Source organism: Acinonyx jubatus, chromosome D2 (assembly GCF_027475565.1).
Source record: "Acinonyx jubatus isolate Ajub_Pintada_27869175 chromosome D2, VMU_Ajub_asm_v1.0, whole genome shotgun sequence".
In the NCBI taxonomy this organism is placed as follows: Eukaryota; Metazoa; Chordata; class Mammalia; order Carnivora; family Felidae; genus Acinonyx; species Acinonyx jubatus.
Window position 1 is genome coordinate 56,317,890 of NC_069393.1, and position 24,874 is coordinate 56,342,763.

At 36.6% G+C, this 24,874-nt stretch overlaps 1 protein-coding gene across 2 annotated transcripts in view; it reads right to left on the minus strand.

Annotated features, from left to right (window-relative positions):
- The window catches only part of HPSE2 (heparanase 2 (inactive)), a 660,017-nt gene that overhangs the window by 360,291 nt on the left and 274,852 nt on the right, over positions 1–24,874 (minus strand). The gene's annotated exons all lie outside the window — the stretch shown is intronic.

Below are 24,874 nucleotides of genomic sequence, written 5' to 3' on the forward strand. Positions count from 1 at the left end.
TTTGTCACTAAAATGAATATAAAAGATAGTGATTTTTTGCATCAACAGAAATAGGACATTACAGTATGGTAAAACAAAACTCAGGGAAGCTCATTTCTTTTCATAGAATATAGCAGGAAAATATAGTTAAAAGAACATTAGATTTGAAACAATAAAAACTGAATTTGAGGCACAAGTCTATTACTAACTAGCTGCAGTCCTATAAACCCAGTTGGCTCCCTGTTTTCTCATCTGCATATTGGGAAAAATAACATCTGTGATATTCATTTCACAGGAGCTCCAAGACACTTCAGTGAGACAATGTATGAGAAGCTTTGCAAAGTGAAAAACTCTATACAAATGTAGGAACTCACAACTAATAACACATGAAATACTTTATTCCCTGTGAAAGTATACACTGTCCCTAGGAAACAAGATTAAGGATGCAAATGAATAAAACCACAATGAATAAGAGAAACCAGGTACCAAATGTATGCACTTGACAAAAGAAATGGATTAAATCTAGGAAGAGGTGTTGAATATTAAGGGTTGATGAGCAATGATTACAATATATTAGGCTGGCAGGATTGAGTCACTGTTGTAACACTTAGTCCTTCTGTATAGAATTCTAAGAAAGAGAAATATGGAAGCATGGGAAAGAGAAATACTGATACAAAATCAATGTGCAGAAATCAGTTGCATTCTTATACACAAATAATGAAGCAACAGAAAAAGAAATCAAGAAATTGATCCCATTTAGAATTGCACCAAGGACCATAAAATACTTAGGAATAAACCTAACCAAAGATGTAAAAGATCTGGATGCTGAAAACTATAGAAAACTTATGAAATAAATTGAAAAAGACACGAAGAAATGGAAAAATGTTCCATGCCCATGGACTGGAAGAACAAGTATTATTAAAATGTTAATACTACCCAAAGCAATCTACACATTCAATGCAATCGCAATCAAAATTGCACCAGCATTCTTCTCAAAGCTAGAACAAACAATCCTAAAATTTGTATGGAACCACAAAAGACCCCAAAAAGCCAAAGTAATATTGAAAAAGAAAATCAAAGCCGAAGGCATCACAATGCCGGACTTTAGCCTCTACTACAAAGCTGTAATCATCAAGACAGTATGGTATTGGCACAAAAACAAACACATAGACCAATGGAATAGGATGGAGAACCCAAAATTGGACCCAAAATGTATGGCTAACTAATCTTTGACAAAGCAGGAAAGAGTATCCAATGGAAAAGAGATAGTCTCTTCAGCAAATGGTGCTGGGAAAACTGGACAGGAACATGCAGAAGAATGAAACTGGACCACTTTCTTACACCACACACAAAAATAAACTCAAAATGGATGAATGGCCTAAATGTGAGACAGGAAACCATCAAAAAACACTAGAGGAGAAAACAGGGAACAACCTCTTTGACCTCAGCCACGGCAATTTCTTGCTCGACATTTCTCTGAAGCAAAAATGAACTATTGGGACCTCATCAAGATAAAAAGCTTCTACACTGCAACAGAAACAATCAATAAAACTAAAAGGCAACTGATGGAATGGGAGAAGATATTTGCAAATGACGTATCAGATAAAGGGTTAGTATCCAAAATCTATAAAGAACCTACCAAACTCAACACCTGAAAAATGAATAATCCAGTGAAGAAATGGGCAGAAGACATGAATTAGACACTTTTCCAAAGAAGACATCCAGATGGCCAACAGACACATGAAAAAATGTTCAACATCACTCATCATCAGGGAAATACAAATCAAAACCACATTGAGATACCACCTCACACCAGTCAGAGTGGCTAAAATTAACAACTCAGGAAACAACAGATGTTAGCAAGGATGTGGAGAAACTGGAACCCTCTTACACTGTTGGTGGGAATGCAAACTGGTGCAACCACTCTGGAAAACAGTATGGAGGTTCCTCAAAAAATTAAAAATAGAACTACCCTATGACCCAGCAATAGCACTACTAGGAATTTATCCAAAGGATATAGGAGTGCTGATTCATAGGGACACATGTACCCAAATGTTTACAGCAGTGCTTTTAACAATAGCCAAATCATGGAAAGACCCAAAATATCCATCAACTGATGGATGGATAAAGAAGGTGTGGTTTATATATAGAATGGAATACTACTTGGCAATGAGAAAGAATGAAATCCTGCCATTTGCAACAACATGGATGAAATGGGGGTGGGGGAGGGTTATTATGCTAAGTGAAATAAGTCAGTCAGAGAAAGACAGACATTATCTTTTCACTCATATGTGAAACTTGAGAAACTTAACAGAAGACCATGGGGGAAGGGAAGGGGAAAAAATCGTTTCAGAGAGGGAGGCAAACCATAAGAGACTCTGAAATACAGAGAACAAACTGAGGATTGATGGGGTGGACAGGGAAGAGGAGAAAATGGGTGATGGGCATTGAGGAAGTCACTTGTTGGAATGAGCACTGGGTGTTGTATGTAAGTGATGAATCACAGGAATCTACCCCGAAACCAAGAGCACTCTGTATACACTATACGTTAGCTAACAGCATTAGCTAACAACATTTGTTGACAACAAATTATATTTAAAAAAACAATTATTGTAGTGCATAAAAGGAAAGAGAAATACTTAAAAATGTAAAAGAGCTATCAACAAATTGTAGATAAGATGAAAAATACTTTGCAGATAAACGCAGACATACTTACTTGGAAAAACAGCATAGAACTGATAGAAAGTCCTTCATGTTATATTGTTCTTAGTAAATGATATTAAAAGGAAAGGGCCATCACAATGAACTTATTTATTTATTAAGAGAAAGTAGGATTGAATCAGTTCAAAATCCTGCTACATCTTGTAAGATCAATAAAAGTGATTATTGCCTTTCTGGGAAAGAAGGAAAATTACAGAATAAGGTCATATATACAATATACACAAGAGCCACAAAATAAACTAATAAACTAATATCTATGTGTCAGGAACTCTGCTGGGTACTTTACAAGCATTATGTCAGTTAAGCTCTACCTCTGAGTTTAAGTTCCATGAGGAGACTTTATCTATTTTGTTGACATCTATTTCCCCAGTATATAAAAGGTACTCAGAAAATCTTTTTTGCCCACATTTAATTTTTATTTATTTATTTTTAAAGATTTTATTTTTTAAGTGATCTCTACACCCAATGTGGGGCTCAAACTCACAACCTGAGAGCAAGAGTTGCATGTTGTATGGACTGAACCATCCAGGTGCCCCTTTATTTTGATTTTTTAAATGCTTCACAATAAAATATTTATCTCATTTATTTTATTTCATTATTTCTGTTTGCTGCTGTTATTTTATTTACTGAAAGAGAGAGGGAACTTTTGTGGCCTTTTTCTTTCTTTCTTTTCTCTGTAGGCTGCCTTAAGATTTATAAATTTGGAATATTTAAGCAAGCTTAAAGGGAAAAAGGGCTTTCACAAAATCACTTGTGGGGGGAAAAGGCAAGGTTGCGTTGTTAATCATGCCTTATGGTGGGTGATCAACTTCACGTACAGTTACACCTTACTCTTAATGAAGTACTCTAAGACGGGACCACCAAAATTTAATTAAAACCTTAAGTACAATTAATTAAGAAAATATTTTTTTGAATGAATGAGAGTTATGTGTGGAAGATATCAAACACGTAATTTATACTTTTTGGATCTCAGCCTCCTCATCTGGGAAATGGCAGGATAAATTAACTACAATATAGGACCAAATAACTATATAATGTTCTAAATGGTATTGTCCTTGTTAGGAAAAGACGCCCCAAGTCCTTACCAACCATTTGATCACTGAACAAGATCTGTACTTTACCACTGCCATCTTTTTTCATGGAGTTCCCTTGAAACTAGTCCCCCATCTGTCCTAATCTAATGGCATACTTGTGATAGATCATCCCAAATATCACCTCCTTCAAATATCACATTCTTAATGTTTCCATCTCAAATATTACCTCCCATATGTGAGTTTTTCACATGTCCACTAATCATTTGGTATCTCTTTTCCAAATCTTGCATGACATTTTATTCAAGATGGGAAAGTATTACATAATAACTAAAAGATGAAGCTGAAATTCAGTTGTCTAGATCCAAATTCTGGCTTTATACCAGCTGTGAAACCCTGGACAAAGCACTTAACATCTCTTTTTATTAATTTCTCTTTTATAAGATGGGTATATCTGCTCCAAGGAATTTTGTAATGATTGAAAAAGAAAATATAGCATAAGATCCTTCACCAAGTGCCTGGTATATTGTGTACATTCAGAAAATGAAGTAAATTACTGTTTCTCTTTTAACACTCAGAGAAGAGATAAAAACAAGTATTTGTTATCCCTCCTAACAGACGGGGCTCATTCATCTTTCAATCACCTTCAGTCATGGCATAGTGCCACGTATACAATAAGGGTTCCATTTTCTTTAGTTATTGAATGAAACAATTCCATTTTTTAAAAGTATCTAAAAGAAAAGTGCCCTAACTCCAAGAGGTAAATTAGTATGTAACAGGACAACTAAAAAACTGCTTGGAACTTAAACCATAGCATTCATCTTAGACAAAGCAATAACTCCTACCCACAACCTATTTCTCCTCTCTCTACCACTCTTGCATACCTGCAATCATCCTAAAAAAACATCCCCTATAAAATATACAAAAAATTGAGAAGGGTGAGATAGCTATAGCAATTGATGCCCTTATCTCTCAATGCAATGTTCTCCTTGTAATGGAACTTGTTTCCTTTAAAAGTACAGAAAATTCTTGGCCACTACAAATATTTCTTCTGCCCTGTTTTCCCCTTTTCTCAGTCCAAATTCTAATTATAGGTACGTTAGATTGTTTAACATATCTCACAGCTCTCAAATGCTCTTCTCTATATTTTTTCCCTTTTTTCTTTGTTTTAACTTTAATCCCAATATAGTTAACATACAACGTTATATTAGTTTCAGGAGTACAATATAGTGATTCAACAATTCTATACATTCTTCAGTGCTCATCATGGTAATGTTACTCTAAATCCTCTTCACATATTAAACTCATCCCCCCACGAACCTCCCCTTTGGTAATCATCATTTTGTTCTCTATAGTTAAGAGTCTAGTTTTTGGTTTTCTCTTCTTTACTTCGTTCATTTATTTTGTTTCTTAAATTCCATATATGAGTGAAATCATATGGTATCTATCTTTCTCTGATGGACTTGTTTCACTTAACATTATACTCTATATAGATCTGTCAATTTTACTGCAAATGTTAAGATTTCATTCTTTTTAATGGCTCAGTCCTATTTCATTGTGTATATATAATATACCACTTCTCCTTTATGCATTCATCAATCAATGGACATGGGCTGCTACCATATCTTGGCTATTGTAAATAATGTTGCAATAAACTTAGGGGTGCATATATCTTTTCAAATTAGTGGTTTTGTATTCTTTGGGTAAATACCCAGTAGTGAAATTACTGGACCACATGGTAGTTCCAGTTTTAATTTTTTGAGGATCTTGCATACTGTTTGCACAGTGACAGCACCATCTTGTATTCCCACCAACAGGGCACAAGAGTGACTTTTTCTCTGCATCCTTGCCAACACCTGCTGTTTCTTGTATTTCTGATGTTAGCCATTCTGACAGGTGTAAGTTAATATCTCATTGTGGTTTTGACTTGCATTTCCCTGATGATTAGTGATGTTGAGCATCTTTTCAGATGTCTGTTGACAATCTGTAGGTCTTCTTTGGAGAAATGTCTATTCATGTCTTATGCCCATTCTTTAATTGATTTGGTTTTTTGGTGTTGAGTTGTGTAAGTTCTTTATATATTTGGATTCAAACCCTTTATCAGATATGTCAAAGGCAAATATGTTTTTCCATTCAATAAGTTGTCTTTTAGTTTTGTTGATGGTTCCTTTGCTATGCAGATACTTTTTATTTTGATGTAGTCCTAATAGTTTATTTTGGATTTTGCTTCTTTTGCCTCAGGAGACACATCTAGAAAAATGCTGCTATGGCCAATGTCAGAGAAATTACTGTCTGCTCTCTTCTAGAATTTTTATGGTTTCATGTCTCACATTTAGGTCTTTTGTCCATTTTTAGTTTATTTTTGTGTATGGTATAAGAAAGTGGTTTAGTTTCTTTCTTTCTTTTTTTTTTTTTTTGCATATACCTGTCCACTTTTCCCAACACCATTTATTGAACAGACTTTTTCCCGTTGCATATTCTTGCCTCCTTTCTCAAAGAATGATTGACCATATAATCTTGAGTTTATTTCTGGGCTCTCTATTCTCTTCCACTGATCTATGTGTCTATTTTTGTACCAGTACCGCATTGTTTTGATTACTACAATGTTGTAGTATATCTTGAAATCTGGGATTGTGATACCTTCAGTTTTGTTGTTTTCAGGATTGCTTTGGCTATTCAGGGCCTTTTGTGGTTCCATACAAATTTTAGCATCATTGGGGCGCCTAGGTGGCGCAGTCGGTTAAGCGTCCAACTTCAGCCAGGTCACAATCTCGCGGTCCGTGAGTTCGAGCCCCGCGTCGGGCTCTGGGCTGATGGCTCAGAGCCTGGAGCCTGTTTCCGATTCTGTGTCTCCCTCTCTCTCTGCCCCTCCCCCATTCATGCTCTGTCTCTCTCTGTCCCAAAAATAAATAAACGTTGAAAAAAAAAAGATTTTCAAATTTTAGCATCATTTGTTCCAGTTCTGAGAAAAATATTATTGGTATTTTGATAGGGATTGCATTAAATCTATAGGTGGCTTGGGGTAGCATTGCCACTTACATAATATTTATTCTTCCATTCCTGAGCATAAAATATCATTCCATTTATTTGTGTCATCTTCAATTTATTTCATCAATGTTTTATAGTTGTCAGAGTATAGATCTTTCACCTCCTTGATTAAATTTATACTAGATACTTTATTCTTTTTGGTGCATTTGTAAATGGGATTGTTTCTTTAATTTCTCTTTCTGCTACTTCATTATTAGTGTATAAAAATGCAAGGGATATCTATAAATTGATTTTGTATTCTTCAACCTTATTAAATTCATGTATCAGTTCTACTAGTTTTTTGGTGGAGTCTTTAGGATTTTCTCCATATACTATCATGTCATCTGCAAATATTGAAAGTCTGACTTCCTTACTAATTTGGATGTTTATTTCTTTTTCTTGTCTGATTGCTGTGGCTAGGACTCCAGTACTATGTTGAAGAAAAGTGGTAAGAGTGAACATCCTTCTCATGTTCCTGACATTGGGGGAAAAACTCTCAGTTTTTCCACATGGAGTATGATATTAGCTGTGGGATTTTCATATATGGACTTTATTATGTTGAGGTATGCTCCCTCTAAACCTACTTTGTTGAGGAATTTTATCATGAATGGATGTAATACTTTGTCAAATACTATTTCAGCATCTACTGAAATGATAGCATGCTTTTTATCCTTTCTCTTATTGATGAGGTGTATCACATTGATTGATTTGCAATTATTAAACCATCCCTGCATCCCAGGAATAAATCCCACTTGATTGTAGTGAATGATTTTTGTAACATATTGCTGTGTTTGTTTTGCTAATATTTTGTTGAGGATTTTTGTTTCTATGTTCATCAGAGATATTGGCCTATAGTTCTCCTTTTTGTAGTCTCTCTATCTGGTTTTGGTATCAGAGTAATGCTAGCTTCATAGAATGAATTTAGAACGTTTTTTCCCCTATTCTATTTTTTGGGTTAGTTTGAGAATAACAGGTTAACTCTTCTTTAAATGTTTGGTAGAACTCACTTGTCAGCCAGCCATCTGGTCCTGAACTTTTGTTTCTTGGGAGATTTTTGCTTACTGATTCAATTTCCTTCCTGGTGATTGGTCTGTTCAAATTTTCCATTTTCCTACTTCAGTTTTGGAAGGTTATATGTTTATTGGAATTTATCCATTTCTTCTAGGTTGTCCAATCTGTTGACTATACCTTTTCATAATATCCTCTTACAATCATTTGCATTTCTGTGGTGTCTGTAGTTATTTCTCCTTTTTCATTTCTGATTTTGTTTATGTGAGGCCTCTCTCTTTTGTTTTTGTTACTTTGTTACTTTTTTTTGATGAGTCTGACTAAAGGTTTCTCAATTTTCTTTATCTTTTCAAGGAACCACATGCTAGTTTTATTGATCAGTTCTATTTTCTGTATGTTTGCTTCTATATTAATGTCTGCTCTAATCTTTAGTATTATCTTCCTTCTGCTGGCTTTAGACTTTGCTTCTTTGTTCTCTTCCTAGCTCCTTTAGATGAAAGTTTAGATTGTTTACTTGAGATATATCTTCCTTCTTGAGGTAGACCTGTATTGTTACAAACCTCCCTCTTAGAACCACTTTTGCTGCATCCCAAAGGTTTTGGACCTTTGTGTTTTCATTTTCATTTGTCTCCATGTATTTTTTTAATTTCCTCTTTGATTTCTTGGTTGACCCACCCATTATGTACTAGCAATGTATTTGTGTGTTTTCCAGATTTGTTCTTGTGGTCAATTTCGAGTTTCATAGCATTGTGGTAAAAAAAAAAAAAGATGCATGATATGACTTCTATCTTCTGGAATTTGTTGAGGCCTCTTTTGTGGCCTGATACGTGACCTATTGTAGAGAATGTTCCACAGGTACTTGAGAAAATTGTGTATTCTGCTATTTTAGGGTGAAATGTAATGAATATATCTGTTAAATCCATCTGATCTAATGTGTCATTCAAAGCTACTATTTCCTTGTTAATTTTCTGTTTGTATGACCTATACATTGGTGTAAGTGGGGTGTTAAAGTACTCTACTATTATTGTACTACTATCAATTACTTCCTTTATGTTTGTTATAAATTGTTTTATGTATTTGGGTGCTATCATGTTGGGTGCATAAATATTTACAATCATTATATCTTCTTGGATTGTCCCCTTAATGATTATATAGTGTCCTTCTTTGTCTTGTTACAATTAATTCAAAGTCTATTTTGTGTGATATAAGTATTGGTCTCCTAGCTTTCCTTTCACTTCCAGTTACATAATAAATGTTTGTCCATTTCCTCACTTTCTTTCCTTTATTTTTTTTGTTACATTTTTATTTATATTCCAGTTAGTTAACATGCAGTGTAGAAGTTTCAGGTGTACAATATAGTGTTTCAACACTTCCATACAACATCCCCTCACTTTCAATATGCACAAGTCTTTAGGTCTTAAGTGAGTCTCTCATAGGCAGCATATAGATGAGTCTTATTTTTTTATCCACTCCATCATCCCATGTCCTGTAATTGGAGCATTTAGCACATTTACATTGTAACTAATTATTGATAGGTATGTATTTATTGCCACATTGTTACTTGTTTTATGGTTGTTTTTGTAGTTCTGCTCTGTTCTATTCTTCCCTTGCTCTCTTCTCTCATGATAAGTTGGCTTCCTTTAGTGATATACTTGGATTCCTTTATGTTTTGTATATCTATTATTGGTTTTTGATTTGTGGTTACCATTGGGTTTGAATATAACATCTTACACGTATAGCAGGCTATATCAAGTTGATGGTTGCTTAAGTTTGAATCCATTTTTTACTCCCCTCCCCCCATGTTCTAGTTATATGATATCATACTTTACATTTTTAAATTTTGAGTCACTTGAGTGATTTTTATAGATATAATTATTTTTACTGCTTTTGTGTTCCCTACTTTCCTCACTCCTATTTACGGTCTTTCCTTTCCACTCAGAGACTCCCCTTCAACATTTCTTGTAAGGCTGGTTTAGTGGCCATGACTTCCTTTAACTTTTATTTCCCAATAAACTTTTCATTTTTCCTTCTATTCTGAATGCTAGCCTTGCTTGACAGTGCATTCTTGGCAGCAGGTTTTTCCTTTCAACACTTTGAATGTATTATGGCACTGCCTTTTGGCCTGCTAAGTTTCTGCTGAAAAATCATGTGATAGCCTTATGGGGTTTCCCTTGTGTGTAACTTTTTTCTTTTCTCTTGCTGCTTTAAAACTTCTCTTTATCACTACTTTTTGACATTTTAATTACCATGTGTCTTAGTGCAGACCTCCTTGGGTTGATTTTGTTGGGGGCTCTCTGTGCCTCCTGGACCTGGATTTCTGTTTCTTTCTCCAGATTTGGGAAGTTTTCAATTGTTATTTCTTTAAATAAATTTTCTGCCCCCTTTTTCTCCTCCTTTTGGGATCCCTAGAATTTGAATCTTATTATCCTTGATGGTGTCACTCAGTTCCCTAAGTTTTTATTTTATTTTTTATTTTTCTCTCCTGTTCATCTTAATGGTTTTCCATTACTCTGTCCTCCAGTTCCCCCAACCATTCTTCTGCTTCTTCTCATCTACTACTTATTCCATCTAGTGTATTTTTAATTTCATTTATTGAGTTCTTCATCTCTGATTTGTTCTTTTTTATGTTTTCCATCTCTTTGTTAAGGATCTCACTGATGTCCTCCACTGTTGAGAAAAGGCCATTGAGTATCTTAATGATCTTTACTTTAAATTCTCTATCAGGCATATTATTACCTCCAATTTCATTTGGGTCTCTTGCTGTGATTTTGTCCTTTTCTTTTATGTGGGATATATTCCTCTGTCTCCTCATTTTGTCTAATTCTCTGTGTCTCTTTCTATGCATCAGGAAAATCAGCTACATCTCCTGCTTTTGAAAGTAGTGGCCTTATGAAGAAAAGGTCCTGTTGTGCCTTGCAGTGCAGTGTCCCCTGTTTGCTGGAACCTGGCTCTTCAGAGGTATCTCCTATGTGTGCTACATGCACCCTGCTATTGTGGCTGAGCCAGTTTTGCCTTTAGTTCAGTCATCTGCTATGGCTCTCTGCCTGTTGTGGGAATGTTTTGTTCTATGTGTTGTTAGTGGGCTAGTCTGGGGCTGTCTTGAGCTTACGTTGAGTCAGATCTGGTGTTTGCCAGAGATGCACCAGAACTGATATGTAGGAGAACAAAGGGTGGGCTGTGCAGTGCCATCAGGAGAGACCTTGCTGCTGCCAGACTGAAGTGGGTGGATCCACAGAAACATGTTGCTACTGTAGCAAGGTTTTCATGGGTCTACTATGGGAAAGGACCTGGAGCTGAGGCTTGGCTGGAGGGGTACTGTCCACAGGAGAACACATGGGTGAGGGGTACTGTTAGCAAGTTCAGTGTCAAGTGTTGGCACAGCGTTGATTCCCTCAGGTGTCTGTGTGTTTATGCTGGGGTTGGGGGAGGGAAATGGTGCCCACCAGCTCCTTTGTTTCTGGAGAAGTTTCCCAATGATCCCTGCCTCTTTAGCGTAAGTTCTGAAATGAGTAAACAAATCTCCCTCCTGTATACCCATGGCGTTTTTCAAACTGCTGCTTCTATGCTGCATCTCTGTAGGATGTTGGGACTCAGTTTCCTCTCAGCCTCCCTGCTCTCTCATGAGCTTGCTGGTTTTTAAAGTTCCAGGTCTTAAGTCCTGCTGATTTTAAGAACTCACAAAATAGGCCCCTCTGGTTTTCAAAACCAAATGTTATAGGGATTCATCTTCCCCATGTGGGCTCCCTGGTGTGAAAGTCTGTTTCTCTTCCCTCTCAATCCTCACAGCATCCTTTCCTCCTGCAACAGTTTCACAGGTCCATTTAGCTCTTGACCATGTCTCTACCCTTCCTACTCTCTTCCATGTAGGGCCCTTCTCTACATTTAGCTATGGAGAGTTTTTTCTGCCAGTCTTCAGGTCATTTTCTGGGTTATTTACACTGATGTTGCTGTTCTCTAGTGCATCCATGGGATAACATGAACGTAGTGTCCTATTCTGCCATCTTCCTGCTCTGCTTTATTTTTAGTTTTAAAAAATTCTCTTTTCAATAAACTGAGGGTTGATGGGGGGTGGGAGGGAGGGGAGGGTGAGTGATGGATATTGAGGAGGGCACCTGTTGGGATGAGCACTGGGTATTGTATGGAAACCAATTTGACAATAAAGTTCATAGTAAAAGAAAATAAAAAAATAAAAATAAAAAATTCCTTTTCAGTTAGGGTAGTTTCTAATGATATACCTTTAAGTTCACTAATTCATTTATTGCCTGTGAGAGGAACCCATCAAAGGCATTCTTTGTCTCTCTTACCATGTTATTTTTTCAAATTTCTAGTATTTCCATTTAACTCTTTGTTTTCATTTCTATCTCTTCTAAAATTCCCCATCTGTTTCATACTTCCCACCATTTCCAATCAAGACTTAAACATTTTATTATAGTTACTTTAAATTCCCAGTCCCATAGTTCAAACGTCTGAGTCATCTCTGAATCTGGTTCTGTTAACTCATTTGTCTCTTAACAAAGTTGTTTGGTCCTTGCTTGTGTGTATGTCTTGTATTTGACTGAATTCCAGACACTATGTATAGAACTTTAGAGACTACAGTATTTATGCTTGAAAATGTGCATATCTTTCTTTGCTAGGTTATTGAAATGGGGGGGAGAGGAGAGGTGTGTGAATCAACCTAGTAAGGAACTGAGTTGAGTTAGGGTTTTGTGATGGTGGTGGTTACTCTCCAGGTGACACCAGCTTCAAATCACTCCAGCTTTACCTTGTGCTTAGGGTTGGGCTGATATGCTAGAGAATTTTTCTTAATGTTCTTGCTCCACCTATGAGTTTAATTTTTCCTTGTGCTCTTATGCCTTACAGAGAGTGTTAACTCTCTAAAGTCAGCTTTCCCTTACCCCATCCCCACCTCCAACAATATATTGATATTGCTTATTATTCAGTGCAGCAGCAGCCCTGGTGATAGGAGGCTGAGAGCAGGATTCTCTGTTGTCCTCATTCTTAGGCAAGCCCTGTGTTCTTGGGTCTTGAAAGCAGGGATTTCTTAGTGATCCTTCCTTCCCCAGTTGGTTTGGGCCCAACATAGTTTTCTTTCTTTACACCAGGGAATAGAAATATTTTTCTTTTTCTCTTTTGCCAGCTATAATTATCCTACGCTTGTTGCTGCCCTTCTCTCAATGACTTATGGTTTCTGTTCCTTAGGGGAAAAGGGTCCAAATGGGAATTTTTACATTTCCTGCAGTGGCAGCCACTCCCCTCCTTCAGTATCTTCATTACAGCCAGTGTTTCTTGTGAGAACTCAAGAGGTCTACGGAGAAGAGGTGGCAATTGGGTCTGAACTCTCCATGTGTCTGAAGTTCCCACAGGTTCTCACTTTCATGTTAAGCCATATTCAGTACTTAATTATTTGTTAAAAATTTCACCTGAATTCATCTTACCCATTTGATGATGGCCCCATCTTCTTCCTGTGCTCTGCTACATATAAGCCATGCTTTCTTAGTGGCACCTGCCTTTCCTCAGATTCAAGCTAGATGGTTTCCTTGCAACCTCAGCTCACTGATAGGTTCAATAAAAGTTACAACATTTTATATTATCTTGTTGTTGTTGTTGTTAGAATAGGATTGATTCTCCTTCTAGCTTTCTACAACACAGGTGCCACATCACTGCCTCCACACCTTTATTTGAAAGATGGGGTTCATCAGTGTTTCACTGCATTTGAACAAGAAGGAACCAGTATGTACATTTGTATGTGCTCCCATTTATATGGCTGTTTAATCAACTGAAGCTGCATGCTTGTTATAAGAATGTAATTCCTGTGTTATTCTCTCTGCAAGTATAAATGTGCTGATCTTCTATCTGAGACTAGAACCCATCATGTGAAACACAGGGTGGGAAAACTCAAATCCTTTTTTTTTTACCTCTCAAAAAGATATTCCAGCAAAGAATCCCAGCATGACTACTGGAAACATACATTTATGAGTAGCATGTAGGTACAGTGCCATTGCACTTTGAATATTAAAATCTGAAAAAAGTTTGATATAAAAATAGAAATAAAGCCTCAGTTTTGGTGCAGATTTTGAAAAAAAAAAAGGCAAGAAATTTCAAAGTTAGCAGAGCAAATGAATTGTAAACAGTTTAAAATTTGCCTCATAGTGGTGACATGTGAGCTGGTAAACAGACCAGTCACTGATATTAGTAAGGTAAGAACTATACTGTTCATTTGCATTAATTTTGGGCAAGATGTTTGGTAACTATTGTTCAGTTATTGTATTTTATTTTAATTTATTTTATTTTATTTTATTTTATTTTATTTTATTTTATTAAAAAAAATTTTTTTTCAACGTTTATTTATTTTTGGGACAGAGAGAGACAGAGCATGAACGGGGGAGGGGCAGAGAGAGAGGGAGACACAGAATCGGAAACAGGCTCCAGGCTCTGAGCCATCAGCCCAGAGCCCGACGCGGGGCTCGAACTCACGGACCGCGAGATCGTGACCTGGCTGAAGTCGGACGCTTAACCGACTGCGCCACCCAAGCGCCCCCAGTTATTTTAATAGTGACCATCTCTGCAATTTAAAATAATTTTTATTTATAACAATGCTATTCTGTCAACTTACTCAGTAGTGGAACTCATGCTTAACAGTATAATTAAGAAAATTAGATCTTATAAAACGGCATACAGAATGCTTGAGAACCACCACAGTATGTCACACTGCTAATTTAGGAAAATGCAGTTTCTCCTGAGTTACTTCTACTATATTGAGATAAGATTAGGAGAATAAAAAGCATCATTGAAGCCAAAAATTTTCTATAATGGTTCTAAGGCTTCATATTTATTTCTATGGGAAGCTATGTCATTAATTATATAGTTTTAAATATACAAAAACTTCAGGAAGCTATCCCTGTCATAATTTGTTATGACAAGAACATTTTTGTGATAGGTCATGCCATTTAAGCATAGCAAGACACATATGCTCAAAGAAATTGATATTTCTTCTCTAACCAATGTATTCAGCAGAAACAAAAGGTTTAAATATCATTACACTGGCTGGTCCCTTGACCTCTCTCCTGAAATATAAAGTGTAAGGTGGTGCTTTTGTTGCAACCAAGTATTTTTTTTGTCTTTGACATCCTTTGACTTTCAGCTGACAGCCTCTGTTATACACATATGTAAGAGACTGCAATAGTGGAAAGGTCATATGAAATCAACCCAGGAGGACATGAATATGTGACCCTGTCAACAAATTTTACAGTTCATCACATCAAAGAACATTTTGCTGGGCAAGAATTCCATGAGAATTTGTAACTTTCTATGGACATATTTTAGCATATTTTATTGTTAACAAAGTACTCTTTTAAAGTGAAGCAGGTAGTAGAAACTTTAAATGCTATTTTGGGGGTGCTTGGGTGGCTCAGTAGATTGAGCGTTCAACTTCAGCTCAGGTCATAATCTCACAGTTCATGAGTTTGAGCCCCGCGTTGGGCTCTGTGCTGACAGCTTGGAGCCTGGAGCCTGCTTCAGATTCTGTGTCTCCCTCTCTCTCTCTGTCCCTTGCTCGCACTGTCTGTCTCTCTCTCAAAAATAAATAAACATTAAAAAAATTTTTTTAACTTTAAATGCTATTTTTATTATGAGTTTTTAATTTTAATTATCAACTTTAAAATAAAAACTTTGTCACAAAATCCAATGAAGAAGATAAATGAGCAGAAAAGATAGATTCTTGTGTACCACCTAGAAAGATAGATAATCATACTTTGTTTTGCATACTTGTTCTCTTAGATGCCCAGGTATAGATAGGGCTGTTAAAAAAAAAAAAAAAAAGAACAACAGTGTAAATTCTGGATGCACCAAATTACTATTATTTTTAAAATAAGCAAATAATAATCCTTAAATTTTTCATACTTCATATACAGAATCACAAAATATCAGAGACAAGTTGAAAGTCTTTAAAGACTATCCAGCTTAACACTACCCATTTTGCATAATGTAGGAGGAAACGTAGCTCCAGAGTGAGAGAAGGAGGTAAGTTAGTGACTTAAACAAATTGAAATTCAATGAATTATATTTATACCTCACTGTCATTAATAACCCATGTCTAAGTTATCTGTTGCCCACATCTGCAATATTATGGAATGGAGCATAGCTGATTCAGAGCATGGCTCTTATTAGCTAGCTAGCTCTAAAAAATGTCTAGCCATTTTAAACATCAGAAATCTCTGCTTTATTAATGCCACTAGGCATGGAAGTTATACAGAAGATTCCAGTATCATATGGAGAATCAGGTTAGCTTGAGAGAGGATTGAAACTTTAAGGATCCTTTCAACCAAAAAATTCTATAATCCTATGAAAATGTAAATTGTTCTAAAAGTAGATACTCATTCTCAGTTAATAAAAATTTAACCTAGGTATTTTCTTGGATACATTCTGTCTTTGAGAACTTTTGACTGTTAAAAAGGATTTCTTTAATTGTGCCAAAACTTATATCCTTTTGACCTCTTTACCCACTATCCCTACCAAGGGTACTACATTTTGAAAACACATAAAATGTACCTTATCTCTCTATTCCATATAATAACTCTTTAGAGTTAGGAAGATGGTGAATACATGGTTTCTCCTCTCCAGGCAAAGCAGCTCTAATTCTTTAGGCATTGCTTATATGACATGTTCAGGAGGAGGTGAATCATAGTGGTAAGGAATACATTCTTTGGTGTCATACCCCAAATGTTCAAACCCCACAGCCACAACCTGTTGACTATGTGATATTTGGATACTTAATACCATTGCTGTATCTCAGTTTCCTTCAACTGTGAAAGATAAATAGGAATGGTACTGTCATAAAGATTAAAATAAATTCTGTGTCAAGAACTAGGGTAGACTGGATAATCATTGTTCATAAATTTTATACCCTTTCTCCCTGTGTTAGAAGTATACATTCATGCTCTTTTCCATGTATGCAGAGACTACCACTGTGGGTGGAGCATACTTCCTTGTCCCAGTGATAATGGGTTTAGCCAAATGATTTGCTTTAGCCAGTGTAACATAAGTGATACCATCAGAACCTTAAACGTGATTGCATGTTTTGCTTGGTTTCTTGTGCTGTGATGATCTTCCATATGAAGAATATATGCCCAGGGAGTCCCTCATAAGAAAATAAAATATACACAACAGACTTGAACCCAACCTGCAATCTGAACCTAAGCCTCATCTATCTCAGCCAAGTCCAGTAGAGCCACAGCTGGTTCATAGACTTTTAAGGGAGAAAAAAAGTTTTTGGTGTAAGCCATTGAGACTTTGAGGTTGTCTGTTACAATATTGATCAAGTATTGCCACAATAATGCTGCATAACAAGTCACATCAAAACTCAATAGAGTATAATAATAAGCATTTATTTTAGCTCTGTTGTCTGTAGGTTGACTGGAGTTCATGCTGGTCTTGGCTGTGACTTACTCCAAAATCTGCAGATTGGGTCTGAGTCATTTCCAAATATATCCTATCTTCCTCAGACCAGCACCTACCCAAGACATGTTCATCTCATGGTAAGAAGCAGGAATGTAAAGAAGGCAAACCCAACAAAGAAAACACATGCAAAAAAGCTGGGCTTTTGCCTGTCACATCTACTAGCTAATCATTGGTCATAGAAAATCAAGTGCCCATGTTCAAAGTCAAGAGGAGGGGAAGCAAATTTATTCTTCTAATGGATTTGGGGAGAGGGAGGAATGAATATTTATGAAACAATAATCTAATCTACCACAGTTATGTAGCAAAAACTAATATAAGCTCTTAACAGAATGTCGGATATATAGAAACTGGTAAACAGATGTTAGTTATCACAATTAAACATTATCACAATGATTCAGATTCCATTTTTGTTACTATCCTACAAATGCAATTTGTTATTGTCCCCCTCAAAAATAAGATGTTGATGCAGAAAGCAACAGCTTATATATGGTCTTATAGAAGAGATTATCATAGTTCTCATCCTAGGTACTTTTCTTATTTTATGCCAGCCTAATCATTAACATTTTGGTAGCCCATCACTTTCACCTTAAATCCTGTTTCTCTTTTATTCAGACTGATGCTCAAATATCTTTTCCCATTAAGTGATAAATCATTTGGCTATATGTATATTTAAGTCCATCTTGCTATATCTAATTTAGTTGAAGCCTATTCAGATATATTTGGTTCCTCATTTTATCACCTTCATGGCCATACATATACTCTCTATTTTCATCCAAGTCATCGAGAGAAATGTTATACTGACAACACAAGACAGACTGACTCAACTGGATTGTATCTACCCAGGGAAGCTGTGGAATCCCTACCCATAAAAACAGAACTGACAGCTTCTTGCAAGAGTAGACCTCCTGAAAACACTAGCAATTCAATGACTTCATCATTCTTTCTGTGTTCTTCCTGAGCAGCTGCTCACAGCCTGTGCTGAGGCCATGAGACTGTGGGGAGAGAAGGGTGGAGGCCCAAATCTGGAAGCAAACAAAACTATGTTTCTGGGCAGGAACTAATGGGTCATACAAGCTGTCCTCGAATAAAGGAGAAACACTATGGAATAGAGTAGCAACAACAGCAGGGTACAAATCCTTTCCTGGCATTGTAGACTTTCTAATGACAGTAAAGAAGATTGACCACTTAGGATTGGCAAGGCAATCTTAGGAATATCTGAAGTGGCAAACTCTAAGAATAGAAAATACTTCTCACAATTCACAAGATAGGGGCTTTTATTCATATTGATTTTACTTTGCTATTTTTAAAAAGTGATACTTGAACGTGAAAAAAATTTCAATGGTACAAAAGGATATATGGTGAAAAAATAAGTCTACCTGTTACCTCTAGCCAACTCTTAGTCACCAAATGTTACTCAAGTTCTATAAAAGCTCTGCAGACTTATTTCCATGGAATTACAAGTATATTGATAATAGACAGATAGATAGATAGATTGATTTAATAATCAACAGGAAGCACAGCATATAGAGTCATTTAATTTTGAATATTCACTTTGTATCTGGTAAAAGCAGAACATGTGAGTTATACATATGAAGCTCCTGAGGTTCACAAAGGTTAACTGACTTGCCAAGATCATAAGACTGTAAGATCTGAAAAGCCAGGCCTGGAATAAGACCTGAGCCTAAAAGGTATTGAGTTTGTACAAAGGAAAAATACTCACCACATTATATAGAGAAGACTTTCCAAATCTGACAGTAGGCTGTAGACATGTGTAGGGGCGAAAAAGAGTTACTTAGTTGTGACTGTGACCCAAATCCATGCCCTACAACCTTAGCCACACCATAACAGCTCAAAGCAACTGAAGATTGAGGTTATTTATTTATTTATTTATTTATTTTTTTGCACTTTGTGAGTTGGGGATCTGGTATTTCTCAAAACCCTAAAACATTCTAACTGAAAACTGTCCTAAGAAAAAGGAAATGTTTCTATTTGAAATCCTTAATTAAAACCACATTCATAATTCTAAGTATTTAAAGAGAAAGTTAAAGAAGAAATTTACTTTTGCACATCACAGAGATTATAATAAACACAGAACCTTTGCCAAAAGACATGCCTCCAGCTGCACTGAAGAAACATCAGAGTACACCAGCACTGCAGCTTCAGCAAGAGAAAGACTGAAGGCAAAATCATGCACAGAAAGGCAAACAACCGTAATGTAAAACTCATGTTCCCTGTTGGAATAGAATAATAGAATTCTGCAGACATGCATCTTACACACACACACACACACACACACACACACACACACAGCACTACAATTGTTCCCCACTATTAACTCAAAAATTGTCAGCTGTAAGTCTATTTTCTTGAGGTCCACCAAGGCCACAGATGTTTGCTTCATAAAGCCACTGCCAATTTGGGGACAAGCTCAATCAACTTGTGCCTGAAAATGATTCACATGGGTCTTTACACTGCAGAGCTCATTACTTCAGGGATTTCCCAGAGCTCTACATTCCTGGCTGCCTGAATCAATAAGGGAATGCATATTTATTTTGCCAGGATACACATCATGGTAGAAGAAAAAAAAAACTTCAAAATTCCTGTAATTCCTAAGAAATCTATTGCCTCAAATGTAGAAAGATATACCTGTCAGAGATAAAAGTGGGTCCTTACCAGTCACAGGTTGGAACAGGAAAAATTCTTCATGATTTCTCTATTTAAAATGTTCAGGGTGCATGTACTAAGTATAAAAGTTTATACCAGAAGCTAGGAAGAAGTAGAAGTACTCCAAAGGAAATTAAAGACAAAGAACACAGGTATGTGTGGAACACCTTAAAGCAACTACTAAGCATACAGAGAAGTAAACAAAAACAAAAACAAACAGAAGGTGCTCAGGTACATCATGGGGGATGGGCTACTTTTACCAACATCCATGACTTCTATTACTATCTACATGCAGAAGCTTCCCAAATCTTGCTAGCACCTGAACTCTAGATCTGTGTATTCACTGCCTTGACAATTCCACATGGATATTCCATAGGCATCTCGGATGCAGTATGTCCAAAGATAAAACTTATCTTGCCCTTCAGAATTGTCTCTTTAGTAAAGGAAATCATTCTCCCAATTGCTAGGACAGAAACAGGGGAAGTCATCCCTCACTTCTCTCTCTCCTTTCCTCTCTCCCAGACAGCTGTCTCACTCGTCTACTTCTTTCCTTCCCACTGTCATACTGTAATCAGTCTCCTTAACCATTCACTGGGGCATCTGCTTTAGCCTCTTAATTGATCTTCCTGCCACTTGCCTATTCTAATTCATTCTTGACTTAAAGCAGGATAATCTTTTAATAATATAAAACTGATCCCATTTCTTTTTTGCTTAAAAAAACATCAGCGGTTTCCCACTATTGCTGGGATAAAGCATCATTCTTAAAATGGTCCATGGTCCTCTGCATTCTCTGATCCCTGCATCATTCTCCAGCATCATCCTAGCTTCTTACCTGTCAATTCCCTCTATTTTCATTATAATCAAACTAAATGTTTAAACTCTTAGGCATACTAGGACCTCTCTCACTTCTCAATCATTGAACTTTCTCTCTTTTCAGTCTGGAATATTTCATCACCCCTAACCACCTTGGCTTATCTTTTATTCATCTACCAGGAAATAAAGTCCATGAGAGCAAGTTACCTACCTTGTTCAGCTTGCCACCTTAACAGCTAGAACAATGCATACACATGATAGATGCTCAATAAATATTTGTTGAATGAATAAATTAATTTTTTAGGTCTTGGAATAAATATCACTTCCGCAAGAAGACCTTTTATTCTTCCCAGAGGGAAAAAAAAAAAAAAGATCCCCTTATGTAGCATGATGGACTGTCACCTAGAAAGTACTTCCAGGCAATAAGTTGGAGACATTTGTTTCCTTTTTCTCAGTGATCACAGTCCTTCCTGTGCTGCCTATTGTCTAAGATCTGAAACCTATCTATATTTTGTCCAGATTTCTAGTTGTTTAAATCAAGAGCATAATTCTGGTGGCTGATTATTTCATCTGGGCTGGAAGTAGAGATTCTGGGTCAATTTTAAAGTTTAGACCTCAAACTTTGCTTGAGTAAATTTGCTTTGTAATTATTATTATTATCATTCTCTGTGGTTTAGATTCTATTTCACCTCTGAAACTAGCTTTCTTCCCTTGATACCTTCTTAAGTCTAGATGTTAATTTCCATTAGATTAGGACTTTATTTCTGAACCACCAGGGCCCAGAGCAACATGTGGAACATGAACATTGGGAAACACTGCATAAGTTAAAAGTTGAATGAAAATTACTCCCCCAAATACCCTCACTCTTTGCATATCCACCTTGGTAAATCACAATCCTACCAATAACTGGTATATTGGTTTTGAAAGTGAAAAAAAATGCGCATTTAATTTTTAACTATTTCAATTCTTTCTCAAGTTTACTTTTCATAATGATAAATACTACTTATTTATCACATTTCTTACTTATGAAAAACAGCTAGCATTTGTTTTCAGTTATGGTTTGCCAGGCACTACACCAATTGATTTAATCATGTCATCAAAGTTATGAGATGGTGTCTATTATTATTCCCATTTAACCAATGAGAAAATGAGGCACAAAAAGATTAAGTGAAGTGTCAAGATAACACAGCTGGAACACAATGAAGCCAGAATCTGAACACAGACAATTTGAACATTTTATCACTACTTAAACTGCCTCCTAGTACTTTCTACTTCTAAGCAGGATTATAGATGGTTTATAATAAAAGATACTACAAAATACTTTATTAAAATAAAAATTTAAAATAAAAGTCATAGTGATAGGAAGCATGTAGTTCCTTAAAATCTAGACTAATCTATGTTTCTGTAAAAGAACATCAATTTTAGTTCCAAGTCTCCCATCACTAAAAAGAAAGAGGAAACTCAATGAGTATGCAAAATAAATTTTATTTTATAATAAAAGGAAGGATGCTAATTCATCTTCTAAGGGATTTTATATAGTATATTCTTATGTAATAGATATTTCACAATGAAATAATGTTTTGGGGAATGGTTTTATAAAATATTCAATTGCATCCCTATAATAAAGCCATGTCCAATTAACTCCAGAGGTATAACTACAACAACAAAACCTCAATGAAAGCATATATTCAGAATAATAAGTATTGAGATTCAGATAAATATTCATCTGTTGGTTTTATCTGATCTGAGAACAGACTTGGAATTCATAGAAAGGGGGGGAGAGAGAGAGAGAGAGAGAGAGAGCGAGAGCATGTCCTTTGGCCCATTTTCTTCAAATTTTAATGATCTCAGCTAAGATTGTGGCAACAGTTTCAGGACAAAGCTCTCTATTAAGAGCCTGAAGTAAAGATATTCTATGGCTGTTGCCTGCAAAAAAATTCCATATGTTTTGAATATTAATGTACAGCTGGCAAAGTTGCCATCTTATTATAAAACAACCAGAAAAATCAACCCCTAGTCTGTTTAGAGATGGGCTACAAGGTGGCTGAAAATAGGCTCAACATTTCCCTCAAAAAGTAAAAAAGAAAAAATGAATTTTAGCCAAGGAAATTCTATTAGTCTATGTACCAGTTATCTGTAATCATTCAATACTCAACAAATACCTATGGAGTTCTTGTTAAGTGTCAGGCTGTATGTTACAACCACTGGTCACAAAGTAGTTCCATGTAACATTTGATTTGGGAGGAACTGCCTCTTGGTGGCTCTACTAGACTGGTTAACTCACTTATAACTAATACCCTAGCATACTACTTTCCAAAGTTTATTCATCCACCTTCATGATTTTAGCTATAGTCTCTTACTACTTATTCTAGTATTTACTTAATATTTTCTCTATATTCATCAATTTTTTACTTCTCAAATTTTGTTTTAACATAAAATTAATTTCCTACTATAATGGAAAACTATTATCACTTGCAAAAACTAAATAAATAGCTAACATTCATTGAGTATTTTCTAGCTAGTGCTTGGTATTATTTTAAGTGCTTTACATGTATTCACTCTTTTGATCTTCACATGAACCCCATGAAGTAAGCACCTTCACTATATATGTGTGTGTGTGTGTGTGTGTGTGTGTGTGTGTGTGTGTATATTTGAGAGCAAAGAGACACAGAGAAGTTAAGTAGCACACCCAAGACCTCACAGCCAGTAGGTAGCAGACCTGGTATTTTTAAACCAGGCCAAGTAACTACAATAATAACTAACCAGTATAATAAACTGCTCTAGAAACACAGATACAAACAGAAAACAAAACAATGCTATTCAAATATAATTATGTGATTGCTAGGAAGATGGTAGAGTAGGAGGACCCTATGGTCACCTTGTCCCATGGATACAACTAGATAACACTCACATTCATGTAAATAACCCAGAAAATGACCAGAGCCTGGCAGAACAAACACCACAACTAAATGTAGAGAAGAGGCCACAGGGAAGTGTAGGAAGGGCAGGAATGCAGTGAGGAACTAAACAGAATGTGCAACTATCCCTGGGTGGGAGGGACCTGCAAGTGTTGAGAAGAGAGAGAAACAGACTGTCACACTGGGAAGCCCACATAGGAAAGAATAATTCTCATAACATTTGGCTTTGAAAACCAGAGGGGCAAAATTTCAAGAGTTCTTACAACCAGTGGGACTTAAAGCCTAGAATTTTAAAACTCAAGCAGATTTGGCTCTGGGAGAGATGGGAGGGTGAGAGGAAACTAAGTCTCCACCCTTAAAGAGACAGCACAAAAAACAGCCTGCAGAGATACAGCATAAAAAAAGCAGTTTGAAAAATGCCTGGGGCATATGGAAAGGAGAGTTATCTACTAATTTCAGAGTGTGTCCCAGAGGGACAGAGGTCACCTTCACCATCACCAGGAGATAGTGGGTACAATCTTCCTTCCTCATCTCCCAGTATAAACACAGGGCCACCTTCAGGAAACAGTGTAGTGCCAACATTTACTACCTAACTTACACTGTGCCCCAACACTCCCACTGCATTCTCAACTGTTACCCACCCCCACCCCCCACACACACACTGGCTTCTGTGGATTTGTCCCTTCCAGACAGGCTTGCCTCAGTCCTGGCACTGCAGGGTCCCTACCACAGAGGACCTGACACACACAAACCCTGCTAACACCACTGCGTCACCTACCCCATGCACGCTGCAGATCTGCTCCCTCCAAATACTCTCTTGGCCAGAGCCCATTCAAACCTGGGCCACAAGCCTGACAGTATGCAAACAGCCCAAACAAGGGCTAACATTTCTCCAAAGTGAGTCCTGCTCTGAGAAGAGGGAAAGATAACCATATATACCAGTCAGACTGCAACCCAGGAGTAGGTTGGAGGCAGGCAGTTGGTCTGATTGCAGGCCCAACCTACCAACAAAGGCTACTCAGGGGCAACACAGAAAGCACCCTGCAATTTGGTGCTACAGCATCTCTGGACAACACCTCCAATGACTCAACTCAAGCCCAAAGCAGTCCCAGGCTGTCCATTAACCACACAGGGACCAAACACTGCCAACAACAGCAAGAGAGCCACAGCAGATGACTAGGCTGAAGGCAAAAGTGGCTTAGCCACAACAGCAGACTGCACACAACACACATAGGAGGCACCACTGAAGCACCAGGT